Below are 14,825 nucleotides of genomic sequence, written 5' to 3'. Positions count from 1 at the left end.
ACATTTGAACTGAGACCCGAAGGATGAGAATAAGGCAGTCATCCCGAGGGAGAGCCTTCCCTAGCCCGTGCCAAAGGGTTTGTCATGGTCAAAGATGACACTGTGGCCCATGTGGCTGAAATCTAGTAAACAGAGGATGTTAGGAAGGTAGGAAGGAACTAGCTTCTCAACAGGGGATGCCAGAATTTGATTCATGTTTCAGGAGGGCCATTGTCTAGCAACGATGGAGGGAGATCTACGGGAGCTTGGAGACAGAGAGAGAGAGAGACATGAGTAGTTTGGACCATGGAGGTGGTGGTGGAGATATAGCATAAAAGATGTGTTTGGAAGGGGAGCCAACAGGACCTGCTCATGTAGAAGGAGGGGAGAGAGGAATTTAGGGGTGACTCAAGGTTTTGGCTTGAGGATGTATGTGGGTGGATGAGAGTGCCTCTTAGTGAGATGGGGAAGAATAGGAGCAAATCAAATCCTGAAGGGGAAAAATAACCCAGGGTGGGATGCCCTGTAACAACACCACCAGAGCGAAAAAAAAAAAAGAAAAGAAAATTAAGAGGATGATGGAGATGGGGATGATGGAGAGCAACCACGTGTTGGAAAATTGGCTTTCATTGCGGAAATCTTCATTGCCCTTCTCCCCCGAAGTCCTCCGTTGTGGGCACTCCAGAGGGTGGTCCAGTGCATGTGAGAAGGAGTAGCCGGTCACCCAGCCCCCTGTGCCCCACTTCCCGGAGTGGAACAGGGATGGAGTGTGCCCCTGACCCGCTGCACCCCAGAGTGGGCCCAGGGGCCCAGTTTGCCGCGGAACACCTGCAGTTCCCGCCGCTGCCGCACGGGGCCGCTATTAAATCACTGTGGCGATGGATCCTGCAGCTCCCAGCTGGGGCGCTGCGACCGGGCTCGCGGGGCTCGCATGCCACATGGCTCCGGGCCACCAGCGCTGTTGACCGTCACCGCAAAGATTCCAGGCTTTCTGGCGAGAGGTTTCTGCCCCCCTTCCCAAACACGATGCTTCCAATACCTGCCGCCGTCTACCTGTGTATTTACAGACACTTTGTGCAAAAACACCTTTGCTACTTCCTCATTTTATGATTTTGCAGATGCTAAAATAGATGACAAAAATTTAAAACCATGAGAAAAGAGAGAGGAACTTTGATGAAAAAGTGGGTCAAAACTCTCAGGGAAATCACTGTGTGTTTATATTTTTATAGATCTGTATGCCTCTAAATGTAACAAAGACACCCAGCTTAAAAGAAACCTTTTTTTTTTTTTTTAAATGAGACCGAATGTAGAATAATAAATAAAAGGTATCATATATACATATAGACATGCAAATTAATCCAAATGGAAAATAAAATAAGAAGGGCAAATAAAAATTCACAAATCGTTTTTCTGAAACTTTTTTTTTTTCGCCTTGATAATTGCTGGTTCACATGCGGTTGAAATAATACACAGAAATAATACGGAGACCAGGTTTGCTCCATACCCAGGTTCCCCCAGTGGTGACATCTTGCAACAGGACGGTACAATATTAAAACCAAGATGCGGTCAAGATACACAACAGTCCCATCCTTCATGTTGTCCTTTTATAGGCATATCCGCTTCCTTCTCACCCTCACCCCCTCCTTAATCCTAGGCAAGCACTACTCTGTTCCCCAGTTCTATAATTTCATCATTTCAAGAACGTGTTCAAATGGAATCCTATAGTATGTTACCTTTTGGGATTGTTTTTTCTCATTCAGCCAAATGCTCTTTAGATCGTGTACATATTGGTGGTTAATTTCTGTATATTGATGAGTAGCATTCCATGGTATGGATATGCAGTATGTTTACTCATCCACTTAAGAACATCTGGATTGTTTCCATTTTATGATTATAAACACAAATAAACTATGCTATGAACATTCACTTGCAGGGTTCTTTTTTGTGAACACAAATCTTTACGTCTCTGGGATAAATGCCCAGGAATACAACTGCTGGGTTGTATGATACTTCATTTTTGCCCCAAATAACCCGCTTATTTACATAGGAAATTTGATTTAGACAATACATGTTAAATATCATACCTTAATGTAATATTCTATTTACTTGTTTATTAATTTATCGAGATTCAATATGTTAAATATACCCTCTTAAATCTAGGTGGCAAAAGAAGTGGGTAATAATACTGCATAGCCAACTAATTTTTATTAAATACAGTTAATAAATGAGAAATAAAGAAGCAGGTATCTCTATTTACATACAATCGTATCAAAAGGGAATGATCCAAAAATGACTACTATGACAGTTACCTTTCCTTTGGTATCACTGTCATATGTCCTCAGTTTATGAGATACATGCACAGAAGAGTACATCTCAGAAACAACATAGTTAGACTGAAAAAATACCTGTCTAAGGTATGAAAAGAAACTGAAGTCTGCTTATTTAGTCTTCATTAGGAAAACTTGCAACTTTGAAATATTTGCCCTAGTTTCCTTCAGAAAATTCACAGCTTCACTTCTAATCCCAGCGTATTTACAGTTTGAGTTATAGGGAATGATCTAGGGAAGCATGATAATAACTTTTGATTTACAGTTTAGTGTGATTTCGTCATCAGTAGTAAAACAAAGTGTATTTCTTGTTGACAATGGTTCAACAATAGTGTGACAAATACAAATACAAAAACAATCGGTTTTAAGTTTTTGTCATTCAAGATAAATTTGAATACCAAATTAGCTGTCACATTATTATGTATTTTAAAAGTGACGGATACAAGATCAGTTGTTGGATGAATTCAGATAGAGCTTTCTTTTTGCTTTTAAGAGAAAACCAGTGTAGATAAATACTTCATTTAAACATAATACTAATACCTTTTCTTTTATTTTTTTTATATGAAATTTATTATCAAATTGATTTCCATACAACACCCAGTGCTCATCCCAAAAAGTGCCCTCCTCAGTACCCATCACCCACCCTCCCCTCCATCCCACCCCCATCAACCCTCAGTTTGTTCTCAGTTTTTAAGAGTCTCTTATGGTTTGCCTCCCTCCCTCTCTAACTTTTCTTTCCCTTCCCCTCCCCCATGAAATATGGCCTTTTGTAGCAACGTGGATGGAACTGGAAAGAGTGTTATGCTAAGTGAAATAAGTCATACGGAGAAAGACAGATACCATATGTTTTCGCTCTTATGTGGATCCTGAGAAACTTAATACCTTTTCTTTGTACACTTGGAGAACTTTGGACTATACTCATTTCCTCTATTGTTTTCTGTTCTATCACTGTTACTGGTTGGCTTTTGCCTCTTCTATTTGTGTGATAAAAATCAGAGTCACTTGGTTGTCGATGCATTCCTAAGAGATCCATTCCCCGGATCCAGAACATGGTGGGGAGGCAACAAGGATGTCTGTGAGGAAGCAACCCGGTCATCTCATGGTAAGGTGGCTGCCACATTGGATTACATGCATGCCGCTGCACATTTTTTTAAAGAAAACATATTCTTAAGGTAAAGCAGCATTATTAATTGGAAAAAAAAAAAACACAAAACCTGCCTAGAACAGTAAGATCTGCTGACAACGTCTTCATTTCTGTAGCTAGTGAATTTATCTTCACACGGCTTTCAAGACCACGTTTAGTGGGTTCAGAAGAGCGAGAACTCCCAAGCAGATATTGCACATTAATTGATCACCCATGTAAATGAATTCCGTGTAGCAGGGCTATGACATAAGATTGGGATTCTGGGTGTTCAAAGCAGACAAACACAAACCTGCAGCTTTTTTTTCTCTGTCTTGGCACAGGGTCACTTTAGTTACTGGTGTGGCCCATAAGAAACTGAAGAAACATCTCCTAAAGCATTTCTAAATCGGGGTCTCTAAATTCTCCACGCTGTCCTGTCTCCTTTTCCAGAGCAGGGAACACGAGGCTAGAGGAGGCACAGTGACCCTGCCCCGCCTCCCTGATTTGCCTGTCATCCCAGAGGGGGCCAGGCAGTGGATAGTTTCTTTTTAAGAAACTGCCAACCTGTTTTCTAGAGTGGCGGGGCCATTTTCCAATTCCCCACAGCGACGCCTGAGTAATCCAGCTTGTTGGTAAGCTGTTTTTCTCTCTGCGTGTGAGGTTTAAACAAAAGAATGAGGCATAGAGGGCTATTGATCAGAGGGAGAGTCTCTGGTCGTGTTAGAAGGAAAGCCATCCAGATTATCTAGTAGGAATAGACTTGAATCAGTTCAGGAGAAACCATTCTGGTCAGGCTGACGCAGAAGAGATGGAACAAAGAAGGACTTTGTGGAAAGAGACGGAACAATGAGAAAATAGAGAATGTGGATTAGTTCATGTTCTTTTAACCAGTTATTAGTCAGGGATAGGTGGCCCACTGATCAGCAAGAGTTAAAGATGTGGGTCATAGATGCGCTGGGCCTTGCCCTCAGAATGAAGCCTCTGTCTTGTAGACCTGAGGCAGTAATAATAACAGCAAAAATCACTTAGTCCATCACTATTTTGCAGATGAAGAAAACTGTGGCACATAACTTGCTCACGGTTGCACAGCTAGAAAGTGACTCAAGCCTCTGGCTTCCTTAACCGTTACTCAATACCATCACGACTCATAACTGTAGTGAGGAAAATTCACGTCACCGAAGTTAGCAGTAATTAGACGCAGGACCATACAGAATGTAGTCATCTCCACCCCGAGGAAAGTTCTAGAGTAGATCTGTGTGATAATAGAAGAATAATGTGCTAAAAAAAAAGAATATGACATGAACTTAAGAGTCAGCTTAGGCCCAGAGAGAGAAATTCCCAGCTGCTGTTGCCCTGTTGCTTCTCCTGGCCATTTGGCCTTCGTTCAGTAGAAATCATGCAGTCCCATCTTGCCAGTGTAAACCTGGCCTCCGATGGCTTGAAAGAAAACCCCAGAATCAGAGTTGCCAGGCTAGATAAAACAAATACTCCCTCTCCTGGTCCCTGAGTAGGAGGGCAGAATCCTCTGGAAAGTAAAACAAAACTGAAAGGGGTGATTGGAGGAACCACCGGCTTTGGAAAAAAAGAAGCAGATGGGATCCAGGGGAACAGAGGGCTTCACTTCGACAGAACCTGTAACTAGTTATCTTGGGCCTCAGACATGCTTTTCTTTTCTTTTCTTTTTTTTTTTTTTAACATTTTTATTTATTTTTGAGACAGAGAGAGACAGAGCATGAACAGGGGAGGGGCGGAGAGAGAGGAAGACACAGAATCTGAAACAGGCTCTAGGCTCTGAGCTGTCAGCAGAGAGCCCGACGCGGGGCTCGAACTCATGGACCGTGAGATCATGACCTGCGCCGAAGTCGGATGCTTAACCGACCAAGCCATCCAGGCGCCCCTCCGACATGCTTTTCTATGTCTTTGCTCACTGAAAAAGAACAACAAGGCGAATTATGATAGATTAGTGTGGTGCTTTCATATGACTCAACAAAACGATAAATGTACTGCAGCTTGATGGACAGTTTTCTCTTTTCATCTATCTTTTTCCTCTGCAAGTGTCTGAGATTTCACTTTTGTTTTTGTATCATATCCTTTCTTTCTTAAAAAAATTTTTTTTTAACATTTTATTTTATTTTTTGAGAGACAGAGAGAGAGAGAGCTTGAGCAGGGGAGGGGCAGAAAGAGGTTGGGGACGCAGAATCCAAAGCAGGCCCCAGGCTCTGAGCTGTCAGCACAGAGCCTGATGCAGGGGCTCCAGCCCATGAACACGAGATCGAGATCGTGACCAGAGCCAAAGTTGGGCGCTCAACCAACTGAGCCACCCAGGCACCCCAAATATCATATCCTTTTAAATGCATGCTTCTTCACCTGCCTCATCAATTAAACAAATGACTTTGATCCATTTCCTTTGGATTTGCAGTGGTCACCCTGACCTTGAATCCAGCTGTGTTGGTCAGTTCAGGCTGCTGTAACAGAATACGGTAGACTGGATGCCTTATAAGCAACAGAAATTTATTTCTCACAGTTCCGGAGGCCGGGAAGTCCAAGAACAAGGCCCCCGCAGATTTCAGGTCTGGTGAGAACCTGCTTCCTGGCTGCAAACTGCCAACTTCTCACCGTGTCCTCACAGGGCAGAAGGGGCAAGGGAGCTCTCTGGGGTCTCTTTTATAACCGCAGACCTCCCATTGGTGAGGACTTCACCCTCATGATGCAATCACCTCCCAAAGGTTCCACCCCCTACCACCATCGTACTGGGGATCAAGATTCCACATATGAATGTGGGAGGCAGGGGGGAGTGGGGGGGGGGCACACAGACATTCAGCCTATAGCACCAACCAAAGAGTTTTTACAGGTCTCTGCTGGTGAATGCGATGAACTTTTGGCAGAGTTGGATCATAGCAAAAGTTAGCAATCTGCAAGTGACATCAATAAGAGAGCTCAGTCCTGTTTTTCTTCTGAGGAAGTCGGGGCCCTCCGAATGGGAGCATGCTACCTATTCTCTGCGGCTCAGCACACCTCCATCCTAAACTTCCGAGAACAGAAAGGAGCCGGGCAGGCTGCTGTTGTAGGCCAAAACCAGTTGGCTAGTGGCACCTTCCTGTGGTTTAGCTCTGTCCAACCAGCAGGGCATGCGGGGAGCAGGAGGCTGTCGTGCGTCATTATGATCTCAGATCCTGTCTTGGCTTCAGTTGCATTGCTGGGCTGAAGAGAACGCCCACGCCAGGCCAGGGCAGAGGAGCACCGGTTGAAGTTCAGACCGGCTCTGGTCAAGTTCAGGCTGGTTCTGCTCAAAAAAAGACCTTCCCTTTCACGGAGGCTGATTCAAACTGTCTTGCAAAGGACGCGGGCCAAGAATCCAGGGGGTGGAGTGGGGGTGGGGGGCAGGACAGAAACGTTCTTTAACTCCATGTTCCTTTTTTGGGGGTACGGGATCTTTGTCGTCTTCTTTTTTTGGCATGCGCTATCCAGAGAAAATCGTTTTACAAGAAGGGCCCGAGTTTTCTGTTTTTCTTGCTTCCTATTTTGATGTGTCATCCAGGCTGCCTAGGAGGAAATGCTGTCAAAAATTGTACATGCTGTTTCCAACCCTTTATTTCTTAACTCACTTATTATCATCTCGTATCTGGGAGAGAGGCCAGACCAGTCCTGTAGCCCGTGTCAGAGCCCAGAGCTGCTCCCTCCTTCCTGTCTTGGTGCCTTTGCTGTGCCTCTGACGACCCCCCTCCCCGCCGCCTCCCTCCTCCCCCCTCCCCTCCCCCCCCCCCCGTTGTGCATCTGCTGTTCCTGCCTTGGCTTGATATTCTGTCCACAACCTGTTCCCAGCTGTTTCCCAGCACAGCACCCTGAACGGCATAGATGCGTTTAACTGAACAGCAGTAGCTCTGTGAACTTAATAAAGAACATTGAGCAGTCAGGATCCTTGCATTGCTACATTGGCGCTCCTTTTTGTTAATGCTTGTGATCCCATCGTAATCTTACGGAGGACTTTCCTGTGTCTTTGGCTCTCCGAATAACCTTGTGAAAGGCGATAGAGCAGGTATGATGACCTGAACTCTTAGGTGAGAGACAGAGGTTCAAAGAAGGGGAGTGCAAAGCAGAAACTGCGCTTCGATTCTTTTCCCTTATTACAGATGCGAAACCTAGCCCCAACTGAGCACCGTTCTTAGAGACAACCAGATTCACAATTATTTTTTGCATGTTTTTTTAGAGTGACTCCTTGACCAAATAATTTTGAATCGATTGTAACTTTTCACCCTTGCAACTAAGACCGTTAATCACAAAATGGTAAATCAGAAGGTAGGCACTCTTAGCAGTAAATTATGATTCATCCGTGCTCCTGTGACAGGTAACGTTATTTTATAACTGAGCTAAACTAAAGAAGTTAAGCTTTATTTAATCAATCACTTTAATGAACATGAAAATGGGAACTCTGGAAGTTCTATGTCTTGAATCTTTTACTTCTGAAGATTTCAAGCAATAGCAACTGTCTCGATAGCAAATGTTTGTAAAGATGATTCACTTTTCCTTTCTATCTCAAGGATCTTTCTATGTTTTAATTGCTGTTTTCCATGCCTTTGCTTTTGTTACACCTCAATTGTAATGAGACAATTTTGAAAGGCTGCAGAGAAAAGAGGCAACTCGGTCATCCTCTCGGCTTCACATCAGAAGCCGTTGCCCCTTTCCCCCTGCAGCCGAAAGCCCTATTTAACACCATTTCTCTCTCGCATAGCCACAAAGAAGAACATCGTCCAGGAAACTGGGGTGAAAGACAGATATGGCTGTTTCTGCTCCTAGCCTCAAAAAGAAAAGGTTGTAGCTTATCTTTGCCAGCTTACCTGACTACTTCTAAGCAAAGGAGATAATGAAATATTATTAGTTAGTGAGTTCAGTCACATGAAGGTAGGTCATGATCCCAATAGTTCTTGGAGAGATGGAAAAGCTTAAGGGTCTTCACTAGGCATTGACCACAAGTGCCCATCTAGCACTTAGCAGATTCATGTGAGATTTCCTTAAGGCGATCACTTTGAATTGAGTTCTTTAAAAGGCTCTGGGGCTCAGACCCTGGGATGCAGACATTAAATCAGAGCACAGTCCCACGCATGATCTCTTGGATATAAGGAGAAGATTCTGGAATCAGGAATGAGAAGTTGCACACCCGTCTCTAAGTTACTCTGCTTCTCTGTGCCTCAGATTCTTGTCCTATAAAGTGTGGGCATTTGGTTTATATGCTCTCTAAACTCTAAAGGCACTCAAAATCTACTGTATAGAGATAGAGTATATACCAATTACCTATATTAATATAATAACTGTGGACAAACTATATATACAGTACAATCACATACTAGTAATCTATTGTACAATCTGCTAAAAATTCACAAACATATCTCTCCCTTCACATTGTCCACTAAAGGGCTTGACCATTTTTCTCAAAATTATTTGTATTGTTCTATTTAAGAAGTTATTTCTTAAATAGAAAATTCTATTCAAAGCAGAAAATATGAGCAGACTTGTTTATAGCCCTTAGGCCTTTCCTTTACCAAGAATTTTATCTCCATATGAGGGAAAGCACAGAATAATTTATTTGTTGCTACTCTACAAAAATATTTGAATGGCTTTTACTAAGAGGCCCAGATTTTTTAAAACAACAACAACAACAACAACAACAACAACAACAACAAACCCTAAAACAACTGGAAAAACCTCTTGCATGGTAGAATTGGGAGCAGGGGAGTGAGAATATGGATGTCCTAGGAAAAGCATATTCTTAAAACTCTATTATGTGATTAATTTATCTTTGAGAAAATGAAAGTTATGTCTTCTCTGAGTTATAACAGAGATTATCTTTATGATGACTGGCCTGAGATACTTCTTCCCTTGTATGTACTTTGGAAGGAGGGAAGGAAGGGAGGGAGGGAGGGAGGGAAAGAGGAAAGGAGCGAGGAAGGAGGTGAAGGAAGGAAGGTTGGGGGGGGAGGAAGGGAGGGAGGAAGGGAAGGAGAGAGGGAGGAAGGAAGGAAATAGGAAGGGGGGACAGAAGGGAGGGAGGGCAGAATGGAAAGAGAGAGGGAGGCAAGGAAGAAGTAAGTTTAGTTCTCCTAGGGCTGGGTCCAGCTAAGCAGTGACCTTGATTTCTCCTCTGGCCTAACACCAGAGAACCTCACCTACACAATTCACGCTTTGGGCACTGAGGATTTGGCAGTGAATAAAATAGACACAAAATCATGCTTTTATGGAGCACACATTCTTAGTCTTTAATAAGTAAGCCAGAGTGTCAATTTGGGTGAATTTTCTTCCCGATGTTGTACCGTAGTGCATTTTCCTAGTAGCAAATATTTTAAAATTGTTCTCCTCTTCTAAAAATATACATGATGTAAATCATTTAATAGAGCAGAAAAAAAAGGTTTTGTAATTTAATAAATGAAATGTTTATCGTATTATGATTTTTCACGAGAGTTAATTTATTTTCTTTCTATCAATAAAAGGGTACAGTGGGCTTATATTTGAATTTTGTGTTTTTTTTTAATTCGATATCAAATCTTATCAATAGTACATATTGTGCAATCCTTGTAATAGTTTCTGATTGTATTCATTGAACTGAAATGTGTTTTTTTTTCCCACAAAAGTAGCTAGGTATAATATTCCTAAGATTATAAAAGAAAAGTCTGTTAGCTGGAAGTTAGTTTTATGTGATATAAATGCTTCCCTCTCTAGAAGTACTGAATGAATGTTGCTTTCACTTTCAGAGCTCACTAGATGTTGGCTACGATCACTTCTCTTCAAATCTCCGTGGCAATTTTTGCCCTAATCATCCTGCACATCAGTGCCTTGGATGCTTTTCCAGTCGCTGTATATGAACACGCTGTTATATTGCCAAATAAGACAGAAACGCTTGTTTCCCAGGACAATGCCCTGTTCCTTATGAACGAGAATATAGGTTTCTAGACAGAACAATTAAGCACTCAGCTAAGCAGGTAAGGAGAGCGAGTAGAAGAATGGAGTGTTGAACTATGTGACATATGAAGAAATAATTTTGATTTCGCTTATTTTAAGCGGAATGCTCAAATGACTGTGACTCCAGAAGATGTGCTTTATGGATGGAAATTTTCCAGGGAAACCATTTCTCTTTATCTGAAGGATATCCCAGCCCCTCAGGTGAATTGGATTACATGTCAAAACACCCAGAGGTATATATTTATTAAACTTAAAAAAAATGTTTATTTATTTATTTATTTATTTATTTAGAGCATGAGCACGTATGCACGGGAACAGCGGAGGGGCAGAGAGAGAGGGAGAGGGAATCCCAAGCAGGTTCCATGCTGTCAGCACGAAGCCCACCGCAGCACTTAATCCCACCCACCGTGAGATCATGACCTGAGCCAAGACCGAGAGTTGGACGCTTAACCAACTGAGCCACCGAGGTGCCCAGGAAGATATTTTAAATATCCTCATTGTTTGTGCAAAAAATGCTGCAATTCTCTAAAATGCGCATGTTCACCACAGCGACATGATAAATCCTGAATTATCACAGATGTGGCATACGATATTGTTATTTTTATCTTGGCATTTGCTTAAAAAATTTGTGCTTAGATACCATTTAATAATCATTTATAAATGAATAGTTTTATTAAATTTGGAGAAAATATGTAAACAAGATATTTATTGCTAGGATTAGAAGCTAAGGGGAAGAGAATCTCATGGAGTCAAGTAATAAATTAATTTCTGAAGTAGACAGTGGGTTGTATTTGGGAAGTAGCCCAAGGTCTCCATTGAAAGTACCATACTTTGGGGGCATCTGGGTGGCTCAGTTGGTTAAGCGTCCCACTTCGGCTCAGGTCATGATCTCATGGTTTGAGTTCGGGCCCCGCATTGAGCTCGGTGCTGAGAGTTCAGATCCTGGAGGCTGCTTCAGTTTCTGTGTCTCCCTCTCTCTGCCTCTCTCTCTCTCTCTCTCAAAAAATGAATAAACATTAAAAAAGGAATTATGAAACTTCAATCTTATGGAGACTTTCTGTTCCAGAATCTACTTCTCAGGCAGAAAGAGCTTACTATGTACATTCTCGTGAATCATAAGACCTTATGCTTTGAAACTTAGTGTTTTCCTAGGCTCATAAAGCTAATTTTCTTGAGGAAAAATAATCTAGAGACTTTCTAATATAAAATATTTAATATATATAAGTGCATATTTAATGTATGAATCTTACTGTCTAATAAGACTTGAAAATTAAATTACTGAGGTACAGGTCACACATTTCTATTTTGGCACTCTCTCTCTCCTGTCAAATCCTCTCTCTTACTCTCTCATACTTTTTCTCCCTCTTTTACCTCAGATTAAGTTTATTAAACATTTATCCGCCATTTTTTTGGTTTTACAAGAGGATTATGAATACCATACTTTTTTTTAGGATGCCTGGCTCTTCTGACATTTATATAAGGGTTACCAGAAAACAGCTTTTCTTAGCTCTAAAGAGACACAAAGAAGAAAATATTGGGTGACATGATTAAAGACAGTTAATCTCTCCATCCTTCTTGTCCTGAGTTGATGCTGTCTATGGTGTTTGTAAATTTTCTTTTGTTCCAGAAAAGAGGTCAATAGCTAGACAGTCTTTCTGCATAGAAGTTTTGAAAATTGGGACAACTCCTTTGTTTTTCAACTCACAGTAGGGTTAAGTTCTGGGTTTCCTGTTAATAACAACATACGTTGGGGGTGCCTGGGTGGTTCAGTTGGTTAAAGCATCCCACTTCAGCTCAGGTCATGTTTTCATGGTTCCTGGGTTCAAGCCCCATATGGGGCTCTGTGCTTGTGGTAGGGTCCCCTCCCTAAGGAAAGGAAAAAAAAAAAACAACTCAAGGCAACTTGGCTATCCTCATACATAACATTCCTCACAACCTTGTAACAAGACCTGATCAAACTGCACTTTTGTGTGTTACCATATATGGGAGACAGAGTAGCAAAAAATATATAGAAAACTATGCCATGTGTCATTCTGGGCTCAGTTCCTCCGTGGGAACCCCACTGAGTCATGCCGGCAGGGAATAAAGTTGCTTCCTGGAAAGAAAAGCCTCCGTGTTGCATGTCACGGCTCCCTGGGAGTATCCTGCTACATGCTGACAGCTCAGAGCTTTGATCCTGCTTCAGATTCTTTGTCTCCCTCTCTCTCTGCCCCTCCCCCACTCGTGCTTTGTCTCTCTCTGTCTCTCAAGAATAAATAAGTGTTAAAAAAAAATAGAAAACAACAACAACAACTACATGTTATTGGGGGCATCTGGATGGCTCAGTCGGTTAAGCGTCTGACTTCAGCTCTGGTCACGAACTCGTGGTGCGTGAGTTCGAGCCCCGCATAGGGCTCTGCGCTGACAGCTCATACTCTCTCTGCCCCTCCCCTGCTTGTGCTCTCTCTCCCTCTCAAAAATAAATAAACATAAAAAAAATTAAAAACAACAACACATGTTGTAAAGTTATGGACTACTCAAAGATCACAATAGCTATGGAAACTAGTGAAGTTTGGGGGAAAGGATGTTACGTATGGTTGGTAAAAAGCTCTGTCACAGCCCTACAGTAGAAGGAATGCATTTTGACAGAAAATGGGTTTGCATCGTCATCCAGCATAGTCACATTGAATACACTTAATTTTCACTCATTCAGCCATTATTTATCGAGCATCTATGATGTGCCAGATATTATTCTAGAAATAGGAGATACAGCGCTTAGTAAATGAAGGTTATGCCCCCCCCCCCCATGACTTATGCATATTTAGCGAGAGAAGGTAGAGGTAAACAGACTATTACTATTTAGAATGTTGTGTGGTGATCAGAATAGATATATTTTAGATGTCAAGGTGCCAGGATTTGTTGCCGGATTTGTTGTGGGGGTATGAGAGAAAGGCAAGCGTCAGGGGTGACTCCCATTTTCGGCCTGAGCAAACGGAGACACGGAATTGCCATTTACAGATATACAGAGCACTGAAGGAACAGCAAGTCTGGGATGCCAATTAGGAAGCCAATTTTGTGCACCTTACGTGTAAGCTGCCCTTTCAACATCCAGGCGGAGATGTAAGCCTGCCAGTTGCATATACAAGTCTGGCATGGAAGGACAAAGTCAGGACTGAGATAGAAAACCCAGGGTCAGCACACAGATGATTTTTAGCACCATGATGGTTCACCTATGGAGTGAGTTACAGAAGGGAAGAGACCTAAGGCTTGAGATCTAGGAAACTCCGATGTTTAGACTCAGAAGGGGTGAGGAAGAACCAGCAAAGGAGTGTGAGAAGAGCAGCCATTGAGCAGGAGAAGGAGAGAGCGGGGTCCAATCAGCAGGGTGAAGTGTTTCTGGGAAGAGGGTGTCATTAACTGTGTCAAGTGTTGCAGACAAGTAGGATGACATCAGGTAAGATGTGGAGGTCATCGTTGGCATCGGTTAAGAGTTGTCAGGTGGGATGATAGAAACGGAAGCTGATTTGAATGCCTCAAGAAAGAATGAGAGAGAACAAGCTGGAAACAGCCAGATGGACAACTCTTTCTATGAGCTTTGCTAGAAGAGGGAGCTGAGCAATGGAGCAGTATTTAGAGGGACATGTGGATTCAGGAGAGGTTTTTAATTATTATTATTATTTTTTAAGTACTAGAGCACATTTGCATGCCAGTGGAATGATCCAGTAGAGAGGAGACAGCCAATGACCCAGGAGAGTGAATAAGGAATTGCCAGAGCAGTAGCTCCGATGTAAAAAAAAAAAATCATGAAGTTTAACTTATGGCTTTTAATGATGATCTTTTTCATGAATCGTTTTTATATTGGCTTGTAAATTGACTCGCACTTCGATTCTCACTACTGTTTGTTTCTGGATGAACTGAAAAAAATACTCTTTTAGGTTATGTTGTTAACTCTAATCACTATGCAGTGCGTTGAATCTCCAGGACATATTTATCTGCTAGCTGCAACTCTGCACCCCTAAATGGTATCCCCAATTCCTCCTTCCCCCAAGCCCCCGGTGATCACCATTCTTCTTCTTCTTTTATGAGTTCAGCTTTGCTAGATTCCACATATAAGTGCTATCATACAGTATTTATCTGTCTCTGTCTAACTTATTGAAATGTTTCAATTAAAATTTCATTTAGATTTGGTCACACACCAGTACAAGCAAGACTCATCGACCTGGCCAAGAACAATTCTATGTCTTGGCAAATATTGGGAACAAAAAGTCATGTAGTCCCCATGACTCCACATGTCCTCCTGAGGGGGGACTTGGTGGCACATGACCATAAGTAATAGGGAGGGGATATGTAAAATGGAGCCCTGCTGTGAGAGTGGTCAGTGCTGTGTTTGAGTTTGATCTTGGGGCACCTGGGTGGCTCAGTCGGTTAAGCATCTGACTTCGACTCAGGTCATGATCTCGCGGTTC

At 42.3% G+C, this 14,825-nt stretch overlaps 1 long non-coding RNA gene and 1 pseudogene across 1 annotated transcript; one reads left to right on the top strand and one right to left on the bottom strand.

Annotated features, from left to right (window-relative positions):
• Nucleotides 1-3,181: 3,181 nt before the first annotated feature.
• Nucleotides 3,182-6,175, bottom strand: LOC132668026 (splicing regulator RBM11 pseudogene; annotated as a pseudogene).
• A 1,022-nt stretch (nt 6,176-7,197) lies between these two features.
• LOC132675334 (uncharacterized) lies at nt 7,198-14,029 on the top strand. The gene is made up of 5 exons (XR_013555770.1): nt 7,198-7,465; nt 7,637-7,725; nt 8,159-8,328; nt 10,173-10,613; nt 13,378-14,029. It is a non-coding gene; the product is annotated as an uncharacterized LOC132675334 (long non-coding RNA).
• Nucleotides 14,030-14,825: the final 796 nt, after the last annotated feature.

This window comes from Panthera onca, chromosome B2 (genome assembly GCF_046562875.1).
Source record: "Panthera onca isolate mPanOnc1 chromosome B2, mPanOnc1 haplotype 2, whole genome shotgun sequence".
NCBI classification, from domain to species: Eukaryota; Metazoa; Chordata; class Mammalia; order Carnivora; family Felidae; genus Panthera; species Panthera onca.
This window is presented reverse-complemented; position numbering and strand designations above follow the sequence as displayed.